This window comes from Haemaphysalis longicornis, unplaced genomic scaffold (genome assembly GCF_048455015.1).
Source record: "Haemaphysalis longicornis isolate Haplotype H1 unplaced genomic scaffold, Haemaphysalis longicornis Haplotype H1 scaffold_1, whole genome shotgun sequence".
In the NCBI taxonomy this organism is placed as follows: Eukaryota; Metazoa; Arthropoda; class Arachnida; order Ixodida; family Ixodidae; genus Haemaphysalis; species Haemaphysalis longicornis.
Window position 1 is genome coordinate 476823088 of NW_027526203.1, and position 22303 is coordinate 476845390.

Genomic DNA, 22303 nt, shown 5'->3' on the forward strand with positions numbered 1-22303 from the left:
ACAGTGCTGACGTGTGATCTTTGCACCGATCGGAAGTTAAAAAAAAGGAGGGGGAGTCTTTCAGAAAACAAGCGTACCTGCCTTGACCCTGAAGCAATATAATCACCCCCAGCTTTCATTTTATTTCGTGCGCGAACAGCACCTTCGTCGTATTTCTTTCTTTTGCTTTTATAGGGGGAGGCGCGAATGGCCTTCTTGCTGCTGCAACCTTGCATCGCACATGGTGCCCACTTGGAAAGTAATTGGTAGCGAAACAGCACAAACCCAAGGTGGTGGTCGCTGTATGGCTATACTACACTGAAACCACACAATTGCATTTATAAGCTGAAAACTATTTAGATCTGCATACAACACACAAGGGCAAAGTAAACTTGCTCAAGTCTGAGAAAATTTGCACATGATATAATGAATTTCAGTATAACGACAACCTTGATACAGTCAACACCGATTATAACGAACCCGGATAAAGCAAATTATTTATTTTTTAATTATATTTATTTATTCAATACTGCCAGCCACCCTTTGGCAGCCAAGGCAGGAGTGGTACAGTGCAGAGTACGAATGCAGAGTTTACACGCGACCAGTAACACGGCCTGCGGTACACAAGGAAGCAATAATGCAGTAAGCTTACAGATTGTTACGACACACAAGCGCACGCAATCAGTAACACGGTCCACAATTCGCAAAGCAGCAGTAATTCTCGTTACAAATCAAATGGCTACATGAATATACAATAAAACCGGCAATGCTAGTCTAATGCAAAACACAAGCAAAGTACACTACACGCATTGTCCAGGAAGTGCGAAAAAAATAAATCTGACGTTTCCATGTAAAGATAGGAAAACACTGCACAGAAAAAAAAAAGATGAGCAGCGTGTGTTAGTGGCATGGTTGCAAGCTAACACGTGAAATACGTTAGTTGAGCAGAACAGAAGGGGAACAAGACTAGCACTTCAATCACACACAATTTCGAACAGCCGTTGAAAAAACATTTTGATTAGTTATGTTAGTAACATCACATGGCAAAGTGTTCCATTCTGCTATCGTTCTCGTGAAAAAAGAAAGACGGTGGGCGTTTGTTCTGGTGAAAGGCATTAGGATTGTTTTGCTGTGCTTGTTCCAGGTGGGGCGTGACATGTTAAATTCCAGGTTGGTATTGAAGTCAAGCTTTGAATAACCATTGACTATGCTGTGTAATGATTTAAGCCGATGTAATTTGCGGCGGGACTCTAGTGTGGGTAGATCAGAACGCCTGCGCAGTTCTGTCACGGATACTCGCCTGCTGTATGCGTTGTGAATAAATCGCAACGCTTTCTTTTGTACCCGTTTGAGTATCGCTGAATCTGTCTGTGTGTGGGTCCCACACAACGTCTGCATATTCGAGCAAGGGGCGGACCAGCGTAGTACAGTGTAGACCACTTATAACGTATGTCGCGGGAGCCGCAAAAATCCGCACTATAAGCGGTACCGCACTATAACCAAAACATGCGTGAATTCAACCACATCGCCACCTACCTCTCAAGCCATTCTAAATTTTTCATCACCCAAACGCACAGCACCTAAAAACGAAGGCACGGTCTTTATTTCGTATTATTTTTAACATCAGCCGCTGCTGCAGGGTCTTACACATTGCAAAAGCGCGGTATTACAAACGGCGAGCGCGGCTTAAACTTCCGTTGTGTTTGTGTTTGAAAGACCATGGCTGCGTTTTTAGCGTCTATGAAGATGCCGCAGGAGATAAGAATGCCAGTGGGATTTCGCCTCCACCCCCACCCCCCCACCCACTTTGTGTTCACGATGCCGAAGGCGGCTGCTTATCAGCGCAACGTACTGGTGGTGGAAATCTTCGGCTCCGCGCGGCTCGCTTGTTCGGAAAGGGAAAGAGCGGTGGCTTATCTACACAGCGTTTAAAGCGTGAACCCCATGGAGCGATTTCCCGCGAAAACATGCAGTGCATGCCGCAGGCGCAGCGACGCCGGCGCGGATAGGCCTCCTGCGCTGGAGTTTTGGCGACATGCAGCGCCCCTAGCGGCCAACGCCTCTGGGTAGTACAAAAGCAGACGACCCTCGCCGCCCTCAGAGTGTTTTCAATTACAAGCCAGAGTGAAAGTTGGTTGTGGCGCTTTGTGGCGTGTTTAAATGACTGCATACTGTATGAAATAGCCCTTAAAGTAGTTGCAGGGGCTAAACAAAATAATATCCGCTAAAAGAAGCCGATTTGTCGGCTTTCTTTCGAGCGAGCTTTCGCGGTGGTCGCGGCGTGGGACAGTATCGCCAGGTCGGGTGGTTTAACGGTTTGACAACAGTTACATTTTCTTCTTGCGTGCGGTCGACAAAGGAAAGTTCACGAGTAGCATAAACACGGAACGCTGCTCATCCTATATCCTGAGGTAACTGCAAAAGGTTGCTTCAGCGGGAGCATGCAAGCGAACGCAAGAATTGCGCAGCCGACTCAGCAGCCACTGCTGGCCTGGCACCGCCTTTGAAACGAGTGGAAATTTTGTTTCGTATTTTCGCGAACTAAATGATTCTTGCATAACGTTTTACGCCGCACGATTTACGAACGGCAGGGTACATGTACAGTGTGTTGCGACGATAACTGGAACACTTTAAAAAATTTTCCTGAGCGATCCGCCGCTCTGTTCACGCTCAAACTTCACACAAAGGTCGCATTTTGTGGTCTATTTTGTTTGACACCGGGAACAACGGTAGTTACCTGTTTATTCTGAAAATAAATAAAAACGATTTTCGCCTATGGGAAAATGGCGGCGATTTGGACGTGCGAGCCCGAAAACCGGGTTTTCTGATCGTCTGTTAGCTCATTTCTAGGTGCATTTTCTGATCGTCTGCTGCACCATTTGGCTCCGTACGTGAATCCCAAACATGCGTTTCACTCTGCAGGTGGTTCCGTCGTTCCAACATCAACTTGCGCTGGCTCGCACGTCCAAATCAGCGGCCATTTTCCCATAGGCGAAAATCGTTTTTATTTATTTTCAGAATAAACAGGTAAGTACCGTTGTTGTTCCCGGTGTCAAACAAAATAGACCACAAAATGCGACCTTTGTGTGAAGTTTGAGCGCGAACAGAGCGGCGGATCGCTCAGGAAAATTTTTTTAAAGTGTTCCAGTTATCGTCGCAACACCCTGTATACTAGCGAGTAGGTGGGGCAATAGCGCCAAATAAACAAATTAAGCGCTATTAAAGGACGCAAAATATGCACCAAATCACACGCCCGCTGTCTGCAGATATGTGTACTTCCATAGGCGTGCGCTGAGTTGTCGATTAGGGGGGGGGGGCAAAGTCCTACCGCTGCGCCCCCCCCCCTTACAGCAACTGTGCTAAGAGGGATGGTTATAAAATTTTTATTTCAATGCGATGGAATTGCAACACATACAAATTTAAATATTTCTGAGCAGAAATTTTTACTTTAATGTGTTACATTGGCAAAATATGGACCAATTTGGCGCCCCCCTTCAGATGATTAGGGGGGGCGGCCGCCCCCCCTGTGCGCACGCCTATGTGTACTTCTGTAACATCACATACCACAGCAGCATACGCGGCGCGGGGCCCCGAATATTTACATACGATCATCACTGACTGTGTTGGTTTTCTAGTGCAGGGGCCGTCGAATCTGAACGCCGACACGCCAGTTCTGACTTCAAATGGAGGTAGACAGCGAGACAAGAACAGATAATTGGCGTCCTCCAGTTGAATTGCCCCCCCCCCCCCCCCCCCCATCTTCGCACTTCGCCAGATTATTGTCAAATATTATTAGAAATTCGCAGAATTTTTTCTCTTTGCATTCAAAGCCCCCCTCCTCCTCCCACCCGATTTGCCGTCCAGCCCTCCGCCGTGTCGGCTGCATGGAACTCGGCCGTTGCTGACCCTCATTCTAGGCTATTAAGTGCGAACTGGGAATGTATGCTGCAAGAGCGTAATTAAGTAAAGCGAGAGCAAACAAGGAAAGCGAGCGGCCTCTTAGTTCGCCCGACCACATTGTTTTACGGCCACTAATTTCGGAATCGCAAAACAGATTTCACGCTTCTGACGGTCGCGGCATTTTGTCACTGAGACACGTACGCAACAAAACGGCAAGCTAACGCTGCACCATGTATTCATAACGGCGACGCAAACGAGCACTGTTTAATGAAAGTGCACGCATAGTGTGCAGGTACGCAAAAGAGCGGCGCACCGCAGCAGGCGAGCCTGCGGTCCGCCGGACTCGCTGGCTTTTTAAAACGCGATCATCGCCGATTGCGTCACTCTTCTTGGCTGTTTTTGAGAAGTCTGTCACCTAGAGTATTAGTTTAAACTAGAAATTTCGCTTAAAATTTAACTTCGTACGACCATCGTTCGGTTAACCTGCGAGTAGCAGACGCCGTCACGGTCCCGGCACTTTCGTCGGCGCTGTAAACGTGTTTAGCGCTTCAAAGCTTTTCCCCCTAATGCCAAGTTGATCGCTGAAATAGATCGGACGCGTCGGGGATGAGCTGGTGACCACGTCGCAAAATAATCGGGAGCGTCGAGCTCATTTTGCTTCTGTCAACACGGGATCCTAGGGGACCCGCGCAGCTTTGTACTACCCGGAAGTACTGCCCGGAAGCCGCTTGCGCAGCGCCCCCTGGGCAGCGCAGGAGGCTTATTGGCGGTGAGATCTTTGAGTGGCGCCCCCTGGCTCTGACGTCGGCTTAGGGATTCGCGCCGCTGTCGTCTGCTACACTCCGCTTGTGAGGGGCGACAGTGCCTGGGCTAGAAATCGCCCGCTTCGTTGCTGTAGTGCGTTAAAAAGCGTATTTCTAGCGACTCAGTTACTTTGCCAGCTTCTGACGCATCTGAATAATTTGAAGCTGTATCCCCCACAAGTTTGCAACACACGAAGAGATAGAGAACAACTTTCTTCAGAGTATCGGTCAGAAGATCGTGTGTAACTCGTCCTTTCTTATTCTTATTGCTTATTCGCGAGGATCAGCGATCAGAGCTTCTCGATAAGTATTCAAAATGCGTAGGCTTCCCTGCAGTATTTTTGAGATGCTCCTTTGAAGACTCAACAGTCTAATACTACGTACCAAGCAGCGGCCTCTACACGCTCATCCGCACAGCAGGAAATAAAGCGGCTTTCTTCTGTTTCTTTCGTTGTTGTCTTGTATCGGATTAATGTTTCTTGCTTTTTTTTCTGCCCAACGCATGAATTTTTCTGTGCTGTCACCAACTTTTTATTACGAGGTTTCGGAATGTTTGGGAGCCTCACAAAGGTCGTGTGGATATTTCCTTCATTTTGTATGGCATACATTCCCTTCTTCACAACTTGGCTTTCATTACGGCTGCGTGCAAGAAGGTGCATATCCGCAGCGTGCTTTGTTTATTCACATGCAATTACAATGAGAAGGTTTGTGCTACGCCACCGCGATCGCGCCCTAAACAACGTGGTCCACAGTACTCGAAGGCGGCTTTTGTGCTCCGAATTTCTATCGTAATTATATCGTTATCATAACGAACTGACTCTCAACTCGAACAATGATGACATGATTACGGTGTTGAAGGCATGATAGACTCGCTAACTAACGTAATAAATAGTACACCTGCATATATTACAAGACTCGAAACCGAAGAAGAATTCCAGGTAGCCCTTTATTGCTTTTCAACCCTTCCAGGCGCGAAGAACAAATCCTATTTTACTCGGGATGGCGTTCTATGATTTGAAGAAAATTACTTTTCCTCTCTTGTCCTGGACTGAGGACCCGGCCCACTAACCAGATCGATTTAATTGTTTAACAAAGTTTTCCCCTCCTCCTCTTACTCCTCCCCCTCCGCTTGAGTGCAGTTTTTCTATAACGCATATCCGAATATCGGGAAGATATGGCTGTGCAAAATGTTCCGAAATATCCTTCCAGGTAGGTCTTAACATATATGTGTTACTATAAATTTAACGAAGACGTGACTCGTTTTGCTCAATAAACCTCCATACTGGTTAGATGCCTGGTATAGAATCATCACGCGCGTATATACACACTGGGTTATTTAGAACTCAACCTACAGTTTTTGCAGTCTATAGTGCATGTCGCCAAACTTTCATGCGTTGACAACGTAAAGTGACGTGACAAAACGCGTTCGAGAGTTCGGCAAGGTTGAAAAAACTGTTTTACCTTACATTTGATTACCGGGAATCGTGATGCCTTCTGCCAAAGCCGACAGCCCTGAAGGCCTAGAATTTGTTTTGGTCTTCCATTTTCGCTGTTGTCGGTTATTAGCAGCTGACTGTTCCTTTTGTTCGAATGCTTACATGAGAAGCTGACGCCTAGCTCCGACTCTTCGCGCTCCGCACAGGACCGGCTTCGCAAGGAATGGGGTGGCGCCGGCAATGTTTCTCCCGTAGCGGTATTCAAAACTATACTTTAATTGACACCATGAGCTAGTGTATGCGATTTTAAGCCTATTATTATGATAAAAAGTTACCCACACGCCAATTCTGGTGCGGACAAGCATCAGACGTTGACCGAGCGCAAAGAAACAGCAGGCAGAGCGATCCTGAGTGAAGCAGACGACAAATGCGAGAATCCCTAAGCTGACGTCACGGAGGCGCGCTTCGCAGCGCCGCCTGTGTTCGCGCTCACCGCCAATACAACTGGCGTAGTGTGTGCGGCGCAGTAAGACCAGGCCTCTCAAGCTTGGACGTTCCTTGGTTTCCCTATAGGCGGCGTAAAAATCGACACCAACCTACAGCGGCAGTTTTCAAAATCAAGTCCACCAGACGGCGCAACCGAGAGGTTACTTTTGGTAGAGAATACAAAACATTCATTCCGTGACTCAGAGAGCCAACAAAGTTCGCTTACGATGTGTTGTTTAAAAAGATTATTAACAAGTTCCGCATCAAACATCTGTTGAGCAAAATGTACGCAACTTTTTACGAACACGAACAGCCGACTGGTGCACCACCTCGCTTGTGAATTCACAACCACAAAGCCGCCCATTAGCAACCACAAAGCCAAGCTAAGCCAAGCTGGATTGCGGTTAACTTATTCTCTGTGGTCTTGTCAAATCTAGTTTTCTTGGGTATTTCTGCGCTGTGAACATGCAGTAAGTGTGATACGTGCCACCGGGAAGGCTCAGCGACCCGCGTGAGCCTGTTGGAGCCCGTGTTAGCGGGGCCGCTGTACCGCCGCATCGACTTGTTGTGATGGCGCATCTAGGCCTATCCGCTCTTTCCAGTCCCTACAGGTGGCGCTGCGGAAAACGGCAATGGCGAACGAGACGGTGATCGGGCCCCCGTAGCAACATGCGTGCCAGCATTAGTAGCGGCCTGAAAGCTCCTAGTTCCGCTTGAAACAAGTACTTTCTCAAAAAATAAACGCAGGTATACGTTGCTAACTGCGAGACAACATCCGATTCGTTTCAGGGTGTCTGCCGCGGTGTAAAAAGCGCTGCGTGCGAGGCAATCTGCTCTGCATGGCTCAGGTCGCACTGCAGTGGTTTGAAAACAATCTTGCCTCATTGGGCAAACAACCTGCTACAGAATGTGCAACGCTAAGTTTTGGGACATTATTGCAGTGCACGCTTTCCTTCAGGCGTGTTCATGTTTTCCCCGTGTGCATATGCTAAGCAAAAGCTCATGCGCACCATGCGCGGGCGATATGTGCGTACTGCTTTGTTTTGCTTGGGTGTAGTAAAACCTAGTTATGACTTTGGGCAGTAAAACCGCGAAGACGAGGCTTCAATTACGTCGTATCAAGCGGTATACAAACGAACGAGTTAACATTACATGAAAAAATATATAAGCCTACGTATTTACGCGTGCATGCGGCATACACTGGCGTGTGATATTGAAGTGTACATGAAAATATAGGCAGTACTTTGCAGGTGCGCTTTTGGCTTGTGATAAGTAATTGACGAGAAATCTCCTGGCTGAAATTACGCTATGTTGATTTGACTTCCGGTAAGATTTTTAAGTGCGTCCATTGTTATTACCAAAACAACAACTGCGGCTACCAAATGCGTTCAAGAGCTCGCATTGGAACTAGCAGACCCAAAGTTATAATATTGTTATTTCTGAAACATCTTGCTTGAACATAACTGTTTATATATTCTCTCATTAATCACTAAACACATCCCCACATTTGCTTCTCGCCTTCGCGTGCAAAAAGTTTTCATTTGTTTCCTTATTGAAAATAAAAGCAAGCGGATTGGACAGCCTCTCCTGTTTACATGTTTTACATATGTTATATGTCTGCTGCTTATATGTTTGCAAGCAGTGGAACTGAGCCAATTTAACAACACATAAGCGAACATCGGTTGGCACATTATGCGGCAGCGAATGTAACCGAGAAAGACGATCACAAGGTTACACGAAAAGCCTACAAAATGGGCGCCCTTACAGCAAAGAACTATTAAATGTGGCAGCAGTTTCCGCGAAGAATAATTTAAGCGGCACGTACACACGGGTGGGTCGAAAGACACATTTTTCTCCGCAGCAGACACCGATCAGGCCCAAAACTCTTTCATTTACCCACAGCGTCTATAGCTTCAAGAAAGTTGAGGGAATATGAACGCTCGTTCAGCCTATATTTTCCGATTATTTATACGGCATTGTCGATTACTATCATTGCTATTACTGTTTTCTTTTGGCTTCTGCGAGGCCGCACGGATGCCGTCGGCCGCCTCCGCCGGAGCGACCGGTCCGCCGATCACCGTCTCCCGGCTACGGACAAATTCCGCGCGGCGTCACTAGCGTCGCTGGAAAGAGCGATCTCGGTCCAGACCTCGCCAGGGCTCGCAAGCTTGGACGTTCCCTGTCTTCCCTATAGGCGGCGTAAAAATCGACGCCCCACGTGACCAACCTTGACCAACCTAAAGCGCTGTTTTCGACCATCAAGCCCACCAGACGGCGCAGGCAAAATGTTACTTTTGGTATAGAATACAAAACATTCATTCCGTGACTCAAAGAGCCCACACAGTTCGCTTACAATGTGTTATTTAAAAATACTATTAACAAGTTCCGCATCAAACATTCGTTGAGCAAAAATGTACGCAACTTTTTACGAACAGCCGACTGGTGCACCACCTTGTTTCTGAATTCGCAACCACAAAGCCGCCAATTCAAATTGAAACCGCTGCAACGGCCGACCGTTTCAATGTGCGCGGAGCACCGGTTTCGTGACTGTTATTGCTGTTATGTGCTTTTGCGTCCATCAGTTGTTGAGAGGACTGGCAAAACACGAGAATTGAGTGCTTGTGGAATGACAAATGTGGGAAATTCCGCATCGGAAGGCAGCTGTCGAGGCCAGAATATTCGATTCTTCAAACAGAAGGTGAGTGTTATGCACTCCGCTAGAAAGACGGTGCAAAGGAAACCGTTGTCGCCGTCAATACTTCATTTGTGCCCTTCGTTCGAAATCTTAGCGCAAGTGAACGAGTTGTTATGGCAAAAAAAAAATGTTGTCATGAAAGCGACGTACAATTGCAGCGATCGAAATGAAATGATGTCCTGGCCTCTGTAAACTCGCGGATGTCAATAAACGATTTGTTCTCACTTGCTGCTCACTGTGGTCTGTGCCAGTCGAGGCCATCTGGTCACCTGGCGTAACATCACTTCACTAGCGCGGCGCAAGTAAACACGCGACCAGCGTGCCAGCCAGGAGCCAGCAGGAGCAGCCACGGCCGGACTCGACGCCCCTTTCGCGCGCGGGAGGAGGAGAGTCGAGTCCGGCCGTGGAGCAGCGAGCCGGCGGCCGCCGTGCGAGGGCAGCCATGTTATTAAGGAGCTCAAGCGGCCTGTGCAAAAAGCATCCGCCATGTTTACAAAGCCGTGTTTACAGCGCCATCAAGCGGGCGTACTGGGTAGTTCACGACGCCGCCACTACGCTTTTTCTGGCACTACAGGCAAAGCTAGACCTTTGCTTCTCTAAAATCCTCCCTGTTCTGTGACCTCGCCAAACGTACGTGTTGCTCCTCACGACGGATGTGCCCGTCTGAGCGTGCTCGCCACTACAAGTCTGTCTCGCGCGCTGTGCACGGAGTTGGTTCCCACCACCTCGCTGAAGCATCGCCCCAAGGTATGCCGCCACATGTGCGCACCCCTTCCTGGCCGCCCGACAGTCACGTTGTGCCTCTTGCTCGCTGGAGACATTGCGATCAATCCCGGCCCCAAGCGCACGTCGTCACGTCCTACTTGCAGCCGCTGCGAAAAGGTTGTGTATGACAACGTCGCCGCTCTCCAATGTGATGGATGCGGAAGGTGGGCACATCGCACGTGCGAACTGATGACGCTCGCTGTATACCGCCGCCTTTCATCGTCGACTGAGTGCTGGTTGTGTGCTCTTCGTTCGAAATCTTAGCGCAAGTGAACGAGTTGTTATGGCAAAAAAAAAAAAAAAAAAAAGTCACGAAAGCGACTGCCCCTGTAAACTTGCAGATGTCAATAAACGATTTGTTCTCACTTGCTGCTCACTGTGGTCTGTGCCAGTAGAGGCCATCTGGTCACCTGGCGTAACATCACTTCACTAGCGCGGCGCAAGTAAACACGCGGCCAGCGTGCCAGCCAGGAACCAGCAGGAGCAGCGAGCCGGCGGCTGCCGTGCGAGAGCAGCCATGTTATTAAGGAGCTCAAGCGGCCAGTGCAAAAAGCATCCGCCATGTTTACAAAGCCTTGTTTCAGCGGCACCAAGCGGGCTCCCTCGGTAGTTCACGACGCCGCCGCTACGATTTTTCTGGCACTACAGGCAAAGCTAGACCTTTGCTTCTCTAAAATCCTCCCTGTTCTGTGGTAAGACGCGGCAACATGGCGTCGGCACTGGCCGTGAAGCGGTGCAGGCAGCTCCAGCGACCACTTCTACCCGCTCGCTGAAATTCCGCATAAGGCGCAAGTAAAGATGCTCAAGCAAGAAAAAAACTGATAATGTGGGCGCAAAGTGGAATATAAACTGCCATCCACGCTGCTTGTGAATAAGCCCATCGGTGGTAAGCCTAACCACATCTCCGGCGCGGCTAGCCGGCTCGGAGCGCTTCGAATCTCCCTCCATTGTCTTTCCATTGGTGCAAGTCGTCAGGCTCCTCCCACTGCCACGCGAAGAAGCCACCGCGAGCGTGGAATCGTCGACACGAGCATGAAAAAAAAGCACGCGCAACGCCGATGCGCACGACTCGTGTGCGAAAACGGGCCATGCGGTTCACGATTAACAGAAACAACTTGCCGCGCGCGGACGGGGAGGGGAGTCGATCGCTATCTTCCGAGGTGCATCAAGCAGGGACAGTTGTTGTTATCACGTACGCGCGAACTAAAGGGTGCCTATTTTAAGTGCGAATGCACTTTATAAGCGACCCCAAACCTTCCACCGCCGGCGGCGGCGTCCGCAGTCCTCCTCTCCCTAGCAACGGCGTGGAGCGGAGAGGAGCGTCGGTAGCAACGGCGCGGTGACGTCACTTCACCACGTGACCGCGCTCGCTCCGCCTCCTCGCCGTGGCTGCGCGGGTGCGCGCCGCTCCCCGCACCGCTCCTCGCGCCGTAACGTCATGGTATGACGTCACAGCGCGCCTCCTCTCCCCAGCAGCTGCCGCGCGCCTCTCTCTCCACCGTGACGTCACACTCTCTCCTCTCCCCCTCGCTCGGCTGCAGCTGCCGTGCGCCGCTGTCCCTCTCCCCTTGCGCTCGCCTCCTCTCTCAGCCACCTGGCTCGGCGCGCTCGGCGCGGCGTACCGCCCTATATATGCAGCGATAAACTGCCAGACCTCCGTGGGTCGGCTCGCGCGCGCTCACGGGCGAATGCCAACGGATTTTAACTTTACTCCCCCTCATAGCATCACCCCGTGCATTCGCACTTAACCATGTTCACCCTCGGGGAAATGCTTGGGAGTTTTTTTTTCTTCTGTGTCCAAGTTAGGAGAGCAAGGGGTGCGCGCTGCGTCAGATGGCCGATTTCATCATTTATTTTTTTCTCTTGCTACCCTAAAACGATGCCCCAGCTGCGCCGGTCGATCAGCAGACCCGCCGAAAAACCGCACTATAAACGGTATTGTGCTTTGGCCAACCGCATCTTAAGCGGTATGCTTATGCATTGAGTTCTATGGAAGGCAAACCGGTGGTCACAAAAACCCGCGTTATATCCGGTCCCGCACTATAAGCGGTTACGTTATAAATGGTCTACACTGTATACGCAACGGTCTTCGTTCTGCTTGTACAATGCTGAAGTCGGTGCCTTAGTAGCCAAAGTCTGCGCAGTGCTGATGATGTAATGTTTTGTATGTGTTTGTTCCAGGTGAAGTTTGATGTCATAGTTACACCCAAATATTTGAACTCGTTAACAACCTCTAATTCAACATTGTCAATTTTATGAGCATATTGAAAAGGACACTTTTTGCGCGTTACTGTCATTTGTCAGCACTTTGTTGTATTGAGGCTCATGTTCCAATCAGCACACCAATTACTTACAGCTGTTAAATATTAATTGAGAGCTTTCTGATCATTTGCTGATTCAATAGGGAGACATACAATGCAGTCATCGGCAAAGAAACGGAAACGCACCGGACAGTCGAACTGTAAATCGTTTAAATAGATAATGAAAAGCAGCGGACCTAAGACTGAGCCCTGTGGGACTCCAGATACAACTGATGACAAGTGAGAGGTAGACTCACCTATTTGAACGTACTGATACCGACTTGATAAGTAGGAGTCTAACCACTGAGTTATTTTCTCATTTTTGACCAAGTTTCGAATTTTCAACATTAAGTTGCTGTGGGGTACTCAATCGAAAGCTTTTTCGAAATCCAAGAATATAGCGTCAATTCGCCCACCCTTATATAAAACTGTTGAGATGTCGTTAGTCGTGTGTATTAGTTGCGTTACCGTAGAAAATCCACCCCGAAAACCGTGCTGATTGCTCGTAAAAAACATGTTGCTTTCAAGATATATATGTTGCTCTCATGTTGTTGCTACATGTTGCTCTCATGCTGCATATCGAAAAAAAAGAAAAAGAAAAAATCAGTTACAAAAATACATGCGAAACATATTTCTGATAACGTTCACATCGGATATATCAAATACGGCGCGCCTAGAATTGCTGCCAAAATGCACGGTCTTGGGGCGGCAGTTGAGATGTTGAGCCTCGCACGGAGTGACGTGACACCTGACAGTTCGCATAACTGACTGTTCCCGATGCACGGGACTTGCGACGGAACCCCCCCAGTCAGGAGTCCGGACCAAGACGGCAGCACTGGAGAACTGTGGGAAGAGCTCGCCAACATTCCTGATGCTGCGCCAAAAGGAGTGTCCTTCGAGGATATGCTGAGTGTTGACAATGACGTTCTCACTGCGAGTCCCTCGGACACAGACACTGGCGCCGATGTCATGGCACCAGTGCTGCTGAGAGTACCGAAGAGGCGGAGGATGTCGCGAGTGAAAGCCACCCGATGCTTAAAGGCCAACTGCAACGAAAACTTACCTGCCCAAATTCTGTTTCGACATGTGGTATGCACCACTAAAGTCCCTTGTGACCTAATTTTTTAAACTCCACAAACGCGCAGTATTTTTATTAAAACCGTTCGAAAACATGCCACTTAACCCAACGCAGCACCTAGCGGAGTGTCGCCACAACTTGTCGCCACAGCAGCGAACTTCCGGATGTGATGTGCCAGTCAGGACTCCCGTGCCGTCGTTGATTTTTCTCAGTAGCCCTTTCACGCGCGGCCTCACGCAAGTGAGCAGTGAAATTCCTGCCTCCTGCATGAATAATTACTTTCACCCGTTTCCGTAATGCAAAAAGCTGAAGAAGCTCTGGGTTGCTGAGACAAAGAGCAAATTCGAAGAATGCCGGGGCCGGTCTACGCGAGGCAATACACCGTTGGCGAGCGAGCGAGGCAGTTGCACAGCAGCCGACTTTGTGGTCGTGATGGCGGCAGCAGGCTCTCGGTCGACTCGACGAGCACGAGAGACGCGTGAACGGCTTATGCAAGGCGATACGCTGTTGGCGTGGCTGGTCAGTGTGTCGGCGCACGAATGACTACGGCAGCCGTGCGGCGCACTGCAAGCTCGCGACCGGGCGTGATGCGAGACGATACACTGTTGTCGCGGCTGGTCGGGGCGTGAACGACCCGAGAACGAGTACGGCAGATAGCTGTGCGGCCCACTGCATGATCGCGGTCGGTCGACCCCTCGAGAGCACGAATGATGCAAGTACGGCCGACGCGAGGCGTACGCTGTTGTCACTGTTATCACGCCGGTCGGGGCGACAAGTACAACAGGCAGCGAACTGCACGGGATCGATTCAGTTCAAACAACTGCGTCAAAAAACAAATAAATACTAGCCGTCGTTGGCAACATTTCTTTCAACAGGTAGAAAAAAAAAAGGGGGGGGGGGGGGGGGCACATTTGGCAGCATTGAGCCTCGGGAAAGGTCCCTGTTTCACGACGCCAGCGAAGACACTGCAGTGCTTTCGTCGATGAGTGGCACCATTATTTAATTAAACGTTTTGGCGCAGGCACCCTGCTAACAGAAACAAAACTGCTCGTGTAAACAAACATACAAAATTTCTGTATTTGAGCTTCGATAAAACATGCGCTGAAACCGAATTCTTACACGTTAGCCAGCATGTTTCGACGCTTTCCTCCCACGGTAGCCTTTTTTTCTCTCCCTCTCTCTCACAAACATAGGATAGTTCGGTCGGCACAGGGCATATTGGCTGTGCCGGCGTTCATCTAGCGCTCTACCCTGTCCTTTTGTGTACCTATTTTCTAGCTCCCAGCTTTGCCACGACGCCTCGCGGCGCCTGTGTTTACACTTTACCGAACGAGTCTCTGCAGCTTACAGCGAAGCAATAATGGTTGTACGAACTTCCCAACCCCTTTTAGCGCATGTTTTAAATGTTCGACCCGAAACACATCGAATGCACGCCGTTTTCTCACAGGCAGTCGTGGGAGAATCCGCCGGCTGTGCCCACTCGATTCCTGAGTGTAACGTCACTTCCGGCCATCCGTAATGGATACCCTTTTTTATACCCTTTTTTTCCAGTTTCGGTTTGAAAAGAGCATTTTTTATCTTTCTGGGGGGGGAGAGAGAGAGAGAGAGAGAGAGAGAGAGAGAGAGAGAGAGAGAGAGAGAGAGAGAGAGAGAGAGAGAGAGAGAGAGAGAGAGAGAGAGAGAGAGAGAGAGAGAGAGAGAGAGAGAGAGAGAGAGAGAGAGAGAGAGGGGGGGGGGAGACTTCTTTATTAGCACAAAAAAAAAAAAAAAAGTGCAGTGGTGTCCTTATTTCAGGACCCCATTCGCGGTGCCAGCTGCGACAGCCCTTTCAATCAACCGAAGCTGGTCTTCCGGACTGGAAATGGACAACACGCTCTCCCACTGCTCATAAGACGGACGAGGAATTCTGTCCAACTTGGGGTTTTTCTGACAACCCCACACCATATGGTAGAGCGTGCCAGGTTCGCCACAAATCTGACACAGAGCGGAGTACTGGGTCGGGTACATTAGGCGCAATTTCCTCAAGTGGGGAAACGTATTCGTTTGAAGCAGCCTAAGTATTCTTTCCTGGGCTGTTACGATGCAGCGACGCATATTTGAGCGTCCGAATTTTGCAGGTAGCAATTTTGAAAGTAATACTACCGGAAAATAGTGCATTTAAGGAGCCGAAAATTTCGTTGCAGTTGGCCTTTAAGAAGCACTTTTGGCAGCCGACATGCTTCGCCAATACTGATTTGATATGAAAGGACACGGACTCGTTTGAATCCGTGTCCTTTGATATCAAACGATGTCTCGTGTAGAGAATGCTGAGCTAGTTGACACCACCAAAACGAAAGGGAAAACAAAGATTGCCAATTTTTTGCGAAGACGGCAGTTAAGGCGGAAGCTTTCCTGCTTGCAATTAATGGATTATTTCGTGTATGGTAATGGCATACTTTATTGTGTTCATTTCTGCAAGTGGGGATGGCGGGGGGGAGGGGGGTGTCCCACAAATTGCGAACTCGTAACAGAAAATTCGTTAGAGGTGGGTTCAGCTATATCAAACTATTGAATATGTCGAACTAACCTCGGTGCATTATATAGTTTGCTATAACCGGGTTTGACTGCAAAACAAAGTAAAAAAAAATTACGCAAGTTCATGCCATTGAACCCTGTGTATATGCCATTGAACCCTGTGCCTTGATATAACGAAACCAAGTTTTTTAAAATTTCAATCTAACAAAGCCTGTGAGTAGACCTTGATTAAACTTATGCGAATGGCCAATTTTCTATCAACAGTGTTGTGCTTGAAGCAAAATTGATGCTAGTGCAAGCAACCTGGGCCTCTTGAGGACGTGCTGCCACACATGCTACCAAGCAAATGATCCTTGTAAGTTGCCAACAGTGCAGACAGTCGCTAGAAGTACCGGAATGCTTGCCTCAGCATGTAGCCTCTCAATTTGGTGCTTTCTTCTTCTAGTTCTGCCTACAAGCTGTCTACCTGTGTTCAGCGTCCCTCTTTCATATACCTGCGTCACTTCCCCAGATTGATCTTATCAGTGGATCATGGTTTCTCCCTCTGCCTTTTATCCACTGAACACACACACGTGTTCATACTGCATCCCACAACTGAAAACCCCAATTCTTGGAATAAAAAAAAAAAGAAAGAGGGATGGAGGGAGAGGAGCAGTGGTCAAGAGAGCCCTTGCACGGGCAGAGAAGAAGCACGCTGCGCGGTACTCGCTTAACTGCCATCCTCCGGCGTCAAAAGCTGAAAAGAGTGGCTTGTTATCTGCCAAAGCTCCGATTAGCACCAAGACCGCACACACAGTACTGCCCCGGCCTCTAACCTCGGCACTGGTCAGCTCAGGCAGACAAGTAGCCAGGAAGAGGAGAGGAGAAAAAAAAACAGGGAGTGGTCAAGTTAGTACGCTGCAAAAGACAAGTACTTCCCCTGGCACATAGTTTTTCCCCTCAAGTCAGATGTCTGAGCAGTCTGTGAAAGGTGAGAGCGAGAAGAGCCAAGCAAGGGACAATGGCTCGCACAATGGCCCCTCAGTGGCTCGCACCCATGTAAGTTGGAGGTTCACACGTACATGCCAGTGCCCAAGCTCAGTGAGCAATGTTCCTGTGAATGCAACTTGATACCGATCCTGGCTGCCACTCAGGCTCCAACAGTGTTGTGAGTGAGTGCTTGGAAATGGCAAGTAAACTGGTGTTGTTTGTGGATGCCGGGTATAAATTTCTGATCGAAACAAATTTCAACATAACGAAGTAAATTGCTATTGTGAAGTAGGTCTGTTGATTGACCGGTGCAGCTGGGGCATTGTTTTATGACATGCAGCGCACGCTTCCTGTTCTCCTTACACACAGAAAAAGAAACAAACCAGCGCCCCTTTTGTTTGCGTGTTTCCTCTGCACTCGCAACCACAAGGCAGTTGTGATAACCACAACTGCCCTTCCTCTTGGTGTACCTCTGAAGATAGCAAGCCCTCACGTGTGCAGCAAGTTGTTTCTATTAGAATGTTGTTCGGATAAGCCAGCACCTTTTCCCTTTTAGATCATCTGGAGATAGCGAGCTGCGCCGCGCAATTTTCTACCACCTGTACATTGTGCTAATAAGCAACTGCCTTTGGCACCTCAAATGCAAGGCGGGGTGAAAAATAAAATTCGGCTTGAGTTCTCATCCCGTTGTCCGGCCGGCATAAGCCACGCTTATTCTTCCCTTCCCTTCCTTCCATTCATTTATACGCTAAGAAATGCAGTCGCACTCCCTCAAAACACAAACACAAAGTAAGTTAATTAAAGCCACGCTCACAGTTTGCAAGACTGCACAGTAGCGTTTGATGTGAGAAAAAAAGAAAAGACGAAATAAAGACAGTGTTTGTTTTTAGTGGAGTTCGTTTGAGTGATGATAAGACAAAAAATGATTGAAAAATAGGCTGCAATATGGTTGGATTCGCACATGTTTTGTTTATAGTGCGGTAACGCTTACAGTGCGGATTTTCGTGGTTCCCTCGACATACGTTATAAGCGGTCTACACTACCTTATCCTGCCTTTCCCTACAGCCACTCAAGAGCAGAAATTGAGCAACAAACAATCCTGGTTTGTAAGGTTAGTATTTAGTTCAGTCTACAAACGCTATCCTAGGAGAGGAAAGCCACTCACATTGGTAGGTCTTGTCTCAGCACTGGTGTCGCCCTGACTGCTGCACTTGACATGCACCGAGAGCTTCTTGCGGAAGGACCTCCAGCAGCAATGTGCTCCTGAATGAAGAGAAACGACAAGTATTCACCACATCACAGCATCACATCAGCTGCTTTTGGTACCATGCCTGTCACGGCTACAAAAGATTGTGCTGCACTGTTGAAGTTTTATCTAGAACTATGAGCAAACAAAAAAGGGTGCAGGGCTATTTCGAGGTGCAAGGCTATTTCGAATGCAATAGGGATCGCGAAAACAACTGCTTTCCTGGGGCACTAAAAGCAGGTGTACACAGCATCAAAGAAATTCAAAATTGTAATGCCTTGAATGCCTTTTACTGATTACCTGCACACAGCAAGCGCCTGCTTACGAGACTGCACTGCTGCGCCTTTGTGGTCATGAAATCCACAAAAGGGGACCACTGCGGGACAGGAGATTCTCCTTTGATGTGAGCCACTGAGGTGTTTTTAGTAGCAGTATTTCTGACCCGCCGCGGTGGCTCAGTGGCTAAGGCGTTGCACTGCTGAGCACGAGGTTGCGGGTTCAATTCTCGGCCGCGGCGGCCGCTTTTCTGATGGAGGCGAAAAGCAAAAACGCCTGTGTGTACGAGATTCGGCGCACGTTAAAGATCCCCAGGTGGTCAAAATTAATCCGGAGCCCTCCACTACGGCGTGCCTCAATCGCCTGCGTTGCGTCGTTTCGTTAAACCCTACAATCAATCAATCAGTAGCAGTATTTCTCTCAAAAGGCCTTTCAGGCGCCTGTGTTGTATATGCTGTACTTTTGTCAGTCCTAAACAGTGAGGCTACGCACACTCATGAGCTACCTACCTTAAAGAACTTGAGCAGATCATCCTTGGTCACACCTTCCAAGGAAGCCACTTCTACCTTGTCTGGAAGGAGATAGGCAAATAGAAAAATTAAAGCAGTTCCACTTGACGTGAAGGCTGCCAAAGTGCAGAGCAGTGATTGGCTAGAGGACAGGTGCTTGTCCTTCCTCGTCCCCCTATGTGTGCGCTATTTGTCAGGATGCATAAATTCCTACCAGGCCGGCCCGCAGTTGTGCTCGTTTCACAACATCACTAGCAATAGGCAGAAACCGAAGCTCAAATAAGGACTCAGAAATGTTGTGTGCCCCCGAGTAAGCTGAAAGCCGACATAACAGAAAGGGAAAATCCCACCAGGTAACTGAGAAGCAAGGGCAACAAGAAAACAAACGTCACCGCTATCACCCGTGTTGGCGGGAGGCCGGTGGTGGCTGTGGGCAGGACGCGCTCCATACGGCTCATACAAAAGCGCGTCCTCTCTGTTGTTACTCGAGCTAGCATTACCATGACTTTCATCCCCTTAATAAATTACAGATGATTTTCCCTGCTGACAGAAGTGCAAATTCCCAAAGCTTTCCCCAGGTTTTCCAGACTATTCAAAATCCCTGAGAATTCCCAATTTTCCCGGAAGTACCAAGTCCAGATCCCAACACTCAGAGCTCACCTCGGTCAAAGTTTGTACTGTTGAGACAAGATCTCCATCCAAAACTTGGATGCCAAATGTGCCAGCTTCTTGGGTTTTTCAAGACGTCGTGCTGCCAGGGCTGTCTTGTTGGACTCAAACTCTTCACTGCTCATTTCTTGAAGGTAGTTCTGCACAAGTAGTGTGAACAGGTGACCATTCCTATAATATACTATGGTCCCTAAAAAGATTTGCCAGTCTGCCGTCTGCCGGCCGCGAAGGGGGCTCCTCTGTGATGCATGCAGCGGCGGCGCTGCAGGCAGTCGGAGCGCGCCCTGCCAGCACCGACCCGGGGAGCAGTATGGCGGACGGCGCACCGCCATGCTGCCTTCGTAGGTCTGGGCGTTCTAGGCGCTTTTAACGGCGCGTTTTCGTCCTCTCTTAGTTTCTGTATACACAACACATAAGCCAAATAAATTGGTTCCTACGAATACGAACAGTTTTTTTACCGAAGCGCAAATTGATGGGAGTACGTTTTCGCGTATTATGAACGATCGAGCCAAACCACGGAATCGTGTCGCTGCGCTCTATCCTCTGTATCCTCTTCCGGGCAAAAGGTTTCCACACATACTCGGGGGCATCGGAAACACTGTCGGAATGACATCTCTTGCTAGGTGGGGCACATCACGCGAAATTTCGACGAAATTACCTAACAAAGAAGCGTTTTTGTGTATACCCCCGCTGTACTCTGCCATGGATATGTAAACGCGTGAAAATATTTGTGCGGTGTGTGGGCGCTCCGCAGATTCTTTTGTGGCCCTTTGGAACCATCCTGACTTCTCTCTGTTCGCGAGTCAAATGTATGCTCGAACGGGATCTGACCAATTCGCATCATTCATTAATTAGGCCCCATCGCACGTCTTCCTCCTCAGTTGGGAATATCTGTTAAATATAAATTCCAAATAAAAATATTACGTGTGTACGCATGCATACGATGTTTTTTGACACTTCCATTCAACAGCAGAATTTGGGGTACTATGAAACCTTTTATTTTGCGGCGCTCAGCTGTTATTTTTGTGAATTCCACGATTTGGAAAATTCGCAAACTAATTGAGGGACACGCGAAACTTATTTTTAATAAAATCAGGCTGCCAAACACTAACTGAGCTTGCATTCTTCATTACACAGGGCTTTTTTTATTTTTTGATCGCCCGCATATTCTGAGTGAATCGCGAGACGCATGCGCCGAAAGCGACAAGGAAGAATATGTGCTATGGCCAATCATTTTCTCTACACTGTTTGAAATTAGGATGAAAAGTTCTTGAGGCTTATTTAGTCCGATGACCATATGCCTTGCTTTACTGCCCCCCCCCTTCTCCCTCTACTTTCCAAAGTATTTAGGAACGGGTTTTTTTCGGTAAAGCATTTCACTACAGCATCCCCCCCCCCCCCTTTTTCTCGAGCTATCCTGGCCTACAGTGCATGACGTTCGGGGATAACTCAGTACAACATTGGGCGAAATAATGGTTCCAGCGGCGGTGGCGAAACGGCTACTCTCGTTGCTGCGGTTTCATCCTTCGGTTTCACTCGCGAAGGTCGGCGGGCGCAAATAGGCTCCGTAGCCCGATTCGAGAAAAATTCTGGCTGCGAAATTAACGGGTCTTGTAGTAGCTCTATCGCAGCTTCAATTATGAGCTGATGTACCTCGAGCCCTATTTGATTTCACTGCTCTAATTGGCCGACAAACCCTGAAGCGCGCCCGCTCTCCGCGGCAGAGGCCGTACGGCGGCCGCTCCAGCTCCGGCCGCTCGGGCACACTGATTGCTCGCAGCGCCCTCTGCGCAGCGCCGTGCGTGCATCAGCAGTGCGGACACGCCTCCCCATACAGAAGGTGCGGGACGGCAGACTAGCAAATATTTCTAGGGACCATAAATATACTGTACACAATGTTCTCGTGTGCTCAGGCAGTCGCCAAGTGAACAAGGGTTACACATAGTACACCACAGTAAACCTCACTCACAAGCCAGGAGTTGTAGAGGCAGGTGGCCCCCCACCACCACTTTCTGCTCTGCAAATGGCAAGGGCAACATGGCGGTGCTTTTCTAGGGCCCAGATTTAGGCTTGATTTAACTACCCACGCAAATACATCACAATTAACAATCCTTTTTAGAAGATTTTAAATGTAATTTGTGGCATTCAGTACACCTAACTGGCCAACCAGATTTATACTTCAGCCAATCTAGACCAAGCTGCGCGAGAACTTACTAACCGCTCAGCCAGTAGTCTTAGCTTACTCACCCCTTTCCCAAATACCTTCGGTGAGCGACTCAACATTCAAAGAAAAGCCAGAGCTCTCCTTTCCTCCACCAGATAAAAGCTTAACAGCTGCAGAGCATCAGTCTCTTAGACAAATACAGACGAACACCTATCCCAACATCCTCAGGCTATCGAAGATGTTCCCCGAGAAATTCACAAACGCATGTAATAAGTGCGGTGAAATATCCACCCTATTCCATGCATCCTGGGGTTGTCGTACTATATGGCCCTCAGTAAACACCAACACCAAGTTATATGAGCTATGGGAGGCAGCTCTGACCAGCTCTGACCTGGGGTTCAGAAGTATCTGATCTTTAGGGCCAAGACTGGGGCAGAGGAAACAGGGGCCCTGGAAGGAGGGAACCTACCCTAGTTCAATCAAGACCTTTCAGTTCAAATAAACGTTTCATCTC

The 22303-nt window shown here is 48.8% G+C and overlaps 1 protein-coding gene across 2 annotated transcripts in view; it reads right to left on the reverse strand.

Annotated features, from left to right (window-relative positions):
• The window catches only part of Ide (Insulin degrading metalloproteinase), a 99187-nt gene that overhangs the window by 368 nt on the left and 76516 nt on the right, over positions 1-22303 (reverse strand). The window lies entirely within an intron of this gene.